Genomic DNA, 8032 nt, shown 5'->3' with positions numbered 1-8032 from the left:
GTGGAAAGAGCACGGGCTTGGGAGTCAGAGGTCGTGGGTTCTAATCCTGGCCCTGCTACTTGTCAGCTGTGTGACTTTGGTCAGCTTTGTGACTCTGTATTAAGCGTTGACACTTAACTTCTCTGTCCCTCGGTTCCCTCATCTGTAAAACGGGGATGAAGACTGTGAGCCCCACGTGGGACAACCCGAATACCTTGTATCTATCCCAGTGCTTAGAACAGTGCTCGGCATATAGTAAGTGCTTAACAAATACCATCATCCTTATTATTATTATTATTATCAATCTACACTGATTGATTATTTATACCCGCTCTCGACACTTTCGAGAGTGTATTTCTATATCACTTTGATTGCTCTTTTGGACTGTGCTGTTTGGAAAAAAGTTTATACCTGTTACTCCTTTAGAATGTAACCTCCTTATGGGCAGGGTATAAAGATATACACACACACACACACACACATATATATACGTATATATAGCATTTATTAAGCACTTACTATGTGCTATATATATATATATATGTATATATATATATATGGCATTTATTAAGCACTTACTAGATAAAAGTTAAGCGTATTTGTTTCTTGCTTCAAAAGTTGTAGTGGTTGACTGCTAGTCAGTCAATTGCATTTACCGAGTGCTTACTGTGTGCAGAACACTGTATTAAGCACTGGGGCGAGCACAGTATAACATTATAACGGACGCGTCCCCGCCCACACCGCGCTTACATCTAGCGGGAGAGACAGATATTCAAATAAGTAAAATTACAGATATGGATAAGTGGTGTGGGGCCGGGAAGGGGGGAACGAATAAAGGGGGCGAGTCGGGGCAGTGCAGAAGGGAGTGGGAGAAGAGGAAAGGAGGGTTTAGTCAGGGAAGGCCTCTTGGAGGAGATGGGCTTCAAAAAGGCTTTGAAGGTGGGGAGAATAACTGTCTTCAGTTCCACCCCCGAACTCCTTTTATATATAGATTATGAGGGTCAGGAACCGTGTCTGATTTTCCAGGGGCCGTGTATTCTTCCCTAGTACTTAGAACAGTGCTCCGCACACGGTAAGTGCTTAAAAATGCTATTACGATTTCTACAACCATGACTTCCATCACTACTCTGATTACCACCGCTAGTCATTTAGTGCTTTTCAGCTCATTATCGGTCTAAAACCTCTTCGGATTCACGGCCGTGTGATCAATTATTAGGCACTGTGGCAGAGTAGACAAGACGCCCGAGAATCAGATCAGGTCTGCTCGGAATAAAAGAGCCTCCCACCGATCTGGCTTCTATTAAGACCTCGTTCTTTTTTCATAATTCACGTAGCCTCGGTACAGTCAGAGAAAGCGGGCAGTAGCTGACGGTCTCATGGAATAGTCAACGGGAGCGTTGGAAGCTTCGGGAACAGAAATAGGTCCTCCCGGGCGGAAACGAGTGGACGAAAGGAGCCTCTCCCGAAGCGGCTGATTTCTGCCTGACCCGCAATGTGTCTCTTATATTGTTCTATCGCGGTCTCCCAGGCGCTGAGTGCAGAGCTCGGCCCGTAGTAAGCGCTCAATAAATGCCGCTGATTGCCTGGGGGAGCTCTGAGGAGGGGAGACAGGAAAGCGGGTGGGAGATCCAGACCGTCCGGCCAAGCCTGCCGACTCCGTCACATTGAACTCTCGCAGGCGCTTAGTACGGTGCTCGGCACACGGTAAGCGCTCAGTAAGTACGATCGATTGACCCGAGGGTTTCGACCTCGAAGATCTCGGTGACGGTTGAACGGCGGGGACATCTCAATTCTGCCTGGTCTCCGGCCCGATTCTAGGAGTCCCGTGAATTTTGCCAAAGGCCCTGGTAGCCAGGTGAGAAATGAAGGAACTAGGCATTGAAAGGGCATTGCTCTATTTGAGTGGACTCACTGTGTGCAGGGAATGTGTCTGTTCTACTGTTTGGTACTCTCCCAAGTGCTTAGCACAGTGCCCTCCACACAGTAAGCGCTTCAGAAATACGATCGATGGATTAACCCTGCCGTTAGCTTAGTCGGAGAGCACGGGCAGGGAATTCTCGTCGTCTTCATCTACTCGGTTATCGATTCGGCTGTTTAATTCACAATCATAATGGTATTTGTCCTATCACTTGTTGCTTTAGCCCTGCCCTCCCCTCTGCTTCTAGACTTTGCAGATCATCTGTGTAGGTCTGTCTCTTCTAACGATGATAACTGTGGTATTTGCTGAGCGCTTACTGTCTGCCAGGCACTGTATTAAACTCCCGAGTAGGTACGACATAATCAGGTCCCACATGGGGCTCACAGTCTTATGAAGAAGGGAGGACGGGTATTGAATCCTCATCTTGCAGAAGAGGGAAATGAGGTACAGAGAAGTTAAGTGACTCGCCCAAGCTCTCAGAGCAGGTAAGTGGAGGAGTTGGGATTAGAAACCAGACATTTATTTAATAGTAATAATAATAATGTTGGTATTTGTTAAGCGCTCACTATGTGCCAAGCACTGTTCTAAGTGCTGGGGTAGACACAGGGGAATCAGGTTGTCCCACGTGGGGCTCACGGTCTTCATCCCCATTTTACAGATGAGGTCACTGAGGCACAGAGAAGTTAAGTGACTTGCCCAAAGTCACACAGCTGACAAGTGGCCATTTAAATGTCTGTGTCCTCCTCTAGACTGAAAGCTCGCTGTGGGCAGGGAAAGTATCTGTTACGGTGTGCTCTCCCAAGGGCTGTGCACAAAATAAGCGCTCAATAAGTACGATGGACTGACTGACCGGCAATGGGGCCATGCGGCCCTCCATTGCGTCGCCACACTTCCGTGAGACTGTAAACTCCCTGAAGGTGGAGATTGCACTCCTTGCGTCTGTCGAACTCCGCCAAGCATTCAGCACGCGGGAAATGCCGGTGACGGGTGCCGTTTGCAAGGGTCCTTTCTCAGCTTCTGACTTTATATTCCGGGTGTTACCGTAGGCGCCGTTGGACGGAGATGAGTGCCGAAAGGTGGACGAAAGGAAGATGGAGGGGGGCGGGAGATAGAGGAGAATCATATAAACTCAGAATCAAAAAAAGGCAGGGGAGAGTTTTAGATAACGAATTTCTGCACGGTCTCTCGGTGATCCATTGACCTTTTGGAAATAACGCTTCAGGAAATGATACACTCGGTTCTCCCATAATGCGATAGTCTTCTAGAACCCCAGCTTGAGGGGAAAAAAAATCTCGCTCCAGTCGCCATTAGTTCTTTTTTTTTAACGGTATTTGGAAAGCACTTGCTACGTGCTGGGCACTGTATCAAGCACTGGGGTAGACACAAGCTCATCGGGTTGGACACAGTTCCGTATGGGGTTCACCGTCCGTCTTAATCCCCATTTTACGGATGAGGGAACCGAGGCACAGAGAAGTGAAGTGACTTACCAAGGTCACACAGCAGACAAGTAGGGAGGGCCGGGATTAGAACCCAGACCCTCCTGTTATATTGTTGTGTTGTACTCTCTCAAGCGCTCAGTACAGGGCTCTGCACCCGGTGAGCACTCAATAAGTTTGACTGATGGGGAAGGGTCGGAGCTGGGAGAGCTGAGCGTGACTGTCAGGCAGGGGGTTCCGTTCAGCATTGAAGTTGGTCGTTGGGAGTTTTTCTCTTGAAGTTGGAAGCGGTGGGGGACCCGTCAGAAATTTCTGAGGAAGGGAGAGAAGTGCACCCGTCAACCTTTGGTCAACACACGTGGCCAAATGTGAGACGGGCCGCAGAGGGGGCGAGGCGACGGAGAGTCTGGGGGCCTGGAAACGAGCGATTGCCAAACTCCCCGTTTCTGTGGAGTCCCTTGCTCAGCCTTCGACATCCACCATCATCATCGTCATGATTATAACGATAGTAATGAAGCTTTTAGTATGTACCGAACGCCGGCCTAAATCCTGGTTTAGCTAGAAGATGGTTAGATCAGACACAGCTTCCAGCCCTGAGACTCACAGTCCTAGGGAAAGAGAGAATGGCGATAGAATTGCCCTTTTACAGAGGAAACTGAGAAAGTGAAGTGACTTGCTCAAGGTCACACGGCAGAGCCGGAATTAGAACCCGGGTCCTCGGACTATCAGGCCCAGGCTGTTTCCACTAGGCCACGCCGCGGCCGCTCATCGTTCGGTTCTGCCCGGACGGCCGGCGTCCCCCACAGGGCCACACCTGTTGCCGACACGTTCTTCCCTTCTTCGGACGGTTACCCCACGCTGGGGGTCCGTCCTGGGGTCTTCAGCCTCCCTCGCTGCCCTGCAGGAGCTCGGTGCCGACACCGACTCGGGCCCCGATCCAGTTTCCTGACATTTTCTTCACATCCTGCCTTGGGAAGCCCAGGCCAGACCTGCCCTACATTCTCTCTGCCCTACTTTTCTTTCCCGAAATACCCAGGACAGAAGCAGAAGGAGGATGAAGCGCGAACGGTAGAAACGAACCAGGATGAGACGGGAGAGAGCCTGGGTCGCGCGTCAGAGCCCCAATTACCCAGCAAGGAGGGAGTCGGGCCGTTTGTGTGCTCGCGTTCATGGATTTGTGTGCGAGTAAGAGGGACAAACCTCATTAAGTTCAAACAAAATCCCAGTCATCAGCAACAGGATGGCCTTCCTTTGGTGGATTCATGGATTCATTCATTTAACCGTATTTATTGAGCGTTTACTGTGTGCAGAGCGCGTACTAGGCGCTTGGGAGAGTACCATGCAACAATAAACATTCACGTTCCCTGCCCACATTGAGTTTATAGTCTAGAGGTGGGGAGGCGGACATCAAAACAAATACAATTACCGATACGATGAGATGGATGAGAAGTCTTCGATCCTGGCTGGCTTCGGTGGAAGCGGGAAGCAGCATGGCCTAGTGGAAAGAGCGTGGACCTGGGAGTCAGAAGACCTGGCTTCCGATCCTAACTCTGCCTGCTGTAGGACCTTGGGCAGTCACTTCTCCGTGCCTCAGTCCCCTCCTCTGCAAAATGGGGATTCAAAACCTATTCTCCCTCCTACTTAGACTGTGAGCCCTGTGTGGGACCGGATGGTCTTCTAGCTACCCCAGAGCTTAGCACAGTGCTTGACACCTAATAAGACCTTAACAGATACCACGATTATTAGTAAGAGATGGGTCCAATCCCACTGGACCTCACTGCCCAGTGAAACAGAGAAGACTGAGAAGACAACTGGAGACCCAAACAACTCAGCATTCAAGGTATTTATTAAGTGCTTACTGTGTTCCAGGCACTCAACTAAGCACTGGGGTAGAGTTGAGCGAATCAGGTTGGACATAGTCTATGTCCCACATGGGGTTCACCATGTCAATCTCCATTTTATAGGTGAAGTAGCTGAGGCACAGAGGCGTTCAGCGATTTGGCAGACGAGCGGTAGAGCCGGGATTAGAACCCAGGTCCCTCTGACTCCGAGGCCCGGGTTCTAGTCTCCCCCTGGCCCCCGAGGACCCCCAGGTGATCCCGTGGGAAGGCGACAAGCCGGGCCCGCTGCGGATATGGGGAAAAATCTTTCAATGGAGAAATGGCGGCCTAAAATGGAGTCCTGTTTGCTCTGGGTGGGCGTGTGAGGGGTTGTAGTCTTGGTTTTCTGTAACACGCATGTGCCTGTGCTCACTGAAATGCATGACTAATGTTTAATCCCCGGGTATGGAATTAGAAGGAAGAGTTTGAGGGAGCATGAAACAGAATTAAAGAGCATTTACCAACCGGGGCAAGGGCGGGGGGGTGTATATAGCCTGAGGTCCCCCGTTGGTGGGCAAAGAAAACGGGGGGAATGCGTGTGGCTAATTAGCAAGATTTACGGTCTTGCGAGTGGAGATATATCTAATTGAGGTAGCAGGTTTTCTCTGGGGGTGTGCTCGAATATTACTTCCGTAATGAACCTGGACCCTTTCTCTGTGATCCGAAAACAAACAGGTCCCCCCGCCTCAGTTTGGATGGGATCAAGTGACGCCTCAGAATCGGGTGACCAGAAAGGAAAATCTGTTAACTGGCATTCTGTCCCGGAGAGATGTGCGCCCGGGGGCCTTCAACAGTCAATCGTTCTATCAGTCAACCAGTGGTATTGATTGAGCGAACTACTGCGTGCCGAACGCTGTGCTAAGCACTCGGGAGAGTCCAGTGCAGTTGGTGGGAACGATTCCTGCCCTCAAGGACTAATAATCAGTTGATGATATTTACTGAGCGCTTCCTGTGCGCAGAGCACCGTACTAAATGCTTGGGAGGATATAATATAACATTGGTAGACACTTTTTTAGGGTATTCACTTACTATATTCCAGGCTATGTACTAAACGCTGTGGTAGATACAAGCTAATCAGGTTGGACACAGTCCGTGTCCCACGTAGGCCTCACGGTCTTAACCCCCGTAGTTCTCGCCAGTTGGGAAGCGGCACGGCCTAGAGGATAGAACCCGGGCCCCGGAGTCCCTGCTCCGCCACTTGTCCGCTGTGTGACCTTGGGCAAGTCGCTTCCCTTCTTTGTGCCTCAGTCACCTCACCTTAATATCCATTTTAAGACCGTGAGGCCCATGAGAGACGGGGACTGTGTCCAACCCGATTCCCCGGTGTCTACCCCCAACGCTTAGGACAGTGCCCGACACGTCGTAATTGCTTACCAGATGCCATCATTCGTTCAGACGGAGTCAGGAGGGTCTCGTTCTCCGCCGGGTTGGCTTCTGCTTCGGCATGATGGATGAGATCGGAGTCCTCTTCAGAAAACCCGGCGAGAAATAATTGCTCAGAGCCATTGTAGGATGGAAAAAGCGGCGCCTCGGTTTATGGACCTTCTTAAAGCCGAAAGCCGCCTTGTTATCATCAAGAGACCATCCCATCCATTACCCGCAGAGGTTATTGTTAAAGACCGGCCTTAGAAAAGCTCGGGAGAGAGCTACGTACAGAAAGCTTTCTTTCTCTTGATTTTCCTTCTGACAACTTAAAGGGCCTTTTCAAATTGCCAGGAGAGAAGGTTCCTATTTTTTATCATTCCACCTGCATAACATTTTAGACACATTTATATTCCTGAAAGCATAATAATACATAACATTTAGCATTTAATTTATGACTCCTGCCACATCTGGTATAAAATTCCTTCTGAAGCCATAAATCACCTCTCCCTGTCAAATTGCCATTCATTTTTTGACCTCCTCAATAATTTATGGTTTGTGAGCACAAAATGGGGGAAAGGTGCTTAAATCAAGTAGATTTTAATTAACGGTCTTGTAATATCCAGAGGAATAGTTGCAATTTAGTCATGGGAGGGAAGGGCACCATTGCTGGAAGGAAGAAAAAAGCAAAAACCACCACCACCACCACCACCACAACAAAAAAAGCCGGTTGCTCCTCAGAATCCGATCTGTGAGACTGGGAAGTCCCAGCGTGAAGAATTTTGTCCTCTCGGAGAAAGGAATATTAAGCGATTTTGACCGGTAAAACTGCAGGAGCGAATTCAGCAGAAACATTTCCCAGAAAAGATTTCAAGGAGAAAAGGGCGTAGGGAGAAGGTGTGTGACTCTCCACCTCCCCTCCGCTCTGCCTTTAACAGGGTCGCCGACTTCTGACACGCAGCCTTTCATGTCAAACAATTTTATTCCCGAGCTTTTCACAGTGTGTCCTAAGTAGCTTCTGTTAGCACCATTCCATCCATTTCCCTGGCAACGGAGCCGGTCGATTTAGACCCCATTTAAAAGCCGTGGAAAAAAGCAACAAGCCAGCCATGTGATGGGTAAATATTACAGAGAACAGGCAGAATTCAACTGTGGCTGGTGGGGATCTATTTTCTTTTAGCGCCCATTTTATTTTAATTAAAATCGAAAAGCTCACTTAAACGAGGCCCGAGATTAAGGCTGGGGTCATCTTCGCGAGGGGCTGAGACGGAGCGTTATTTTATGTTATCTCTCTCGCCGGATTGGAGATCGCTCGGGCTTTTTCACATAAAGGAAGACCGACAGTGGGAAACTGGAAAGGTGAGCCTGAGCATCCTCTCCAGATAAACAGAGGACAGAAAGTCTTTGCCAACTCTGTGATATTGTACTCTCCCAAGCGTTTAGTGCAGTGCCCTGTA

Source organism: Ornithorhynchus anatinus, chromosome X2 (genome assembly GCF_004115215.2).
Source record: "Ornithorhynchus anatinus isolate Pmale09 chromosome X2, mOrnAna1.pri.v4, whole genome shotgun sequence".
NCBI classification, from domain to species: domain Eukaryota; kingdom Metazoa; phylum Chordata; class Mammalia; order Monotremata; family Ornithorhynchidae; genus Ornithorhynchus; species Ornithorhynchus anatinus.
This window is presented reverse-complemented; position numbering follows the sequence as displayed.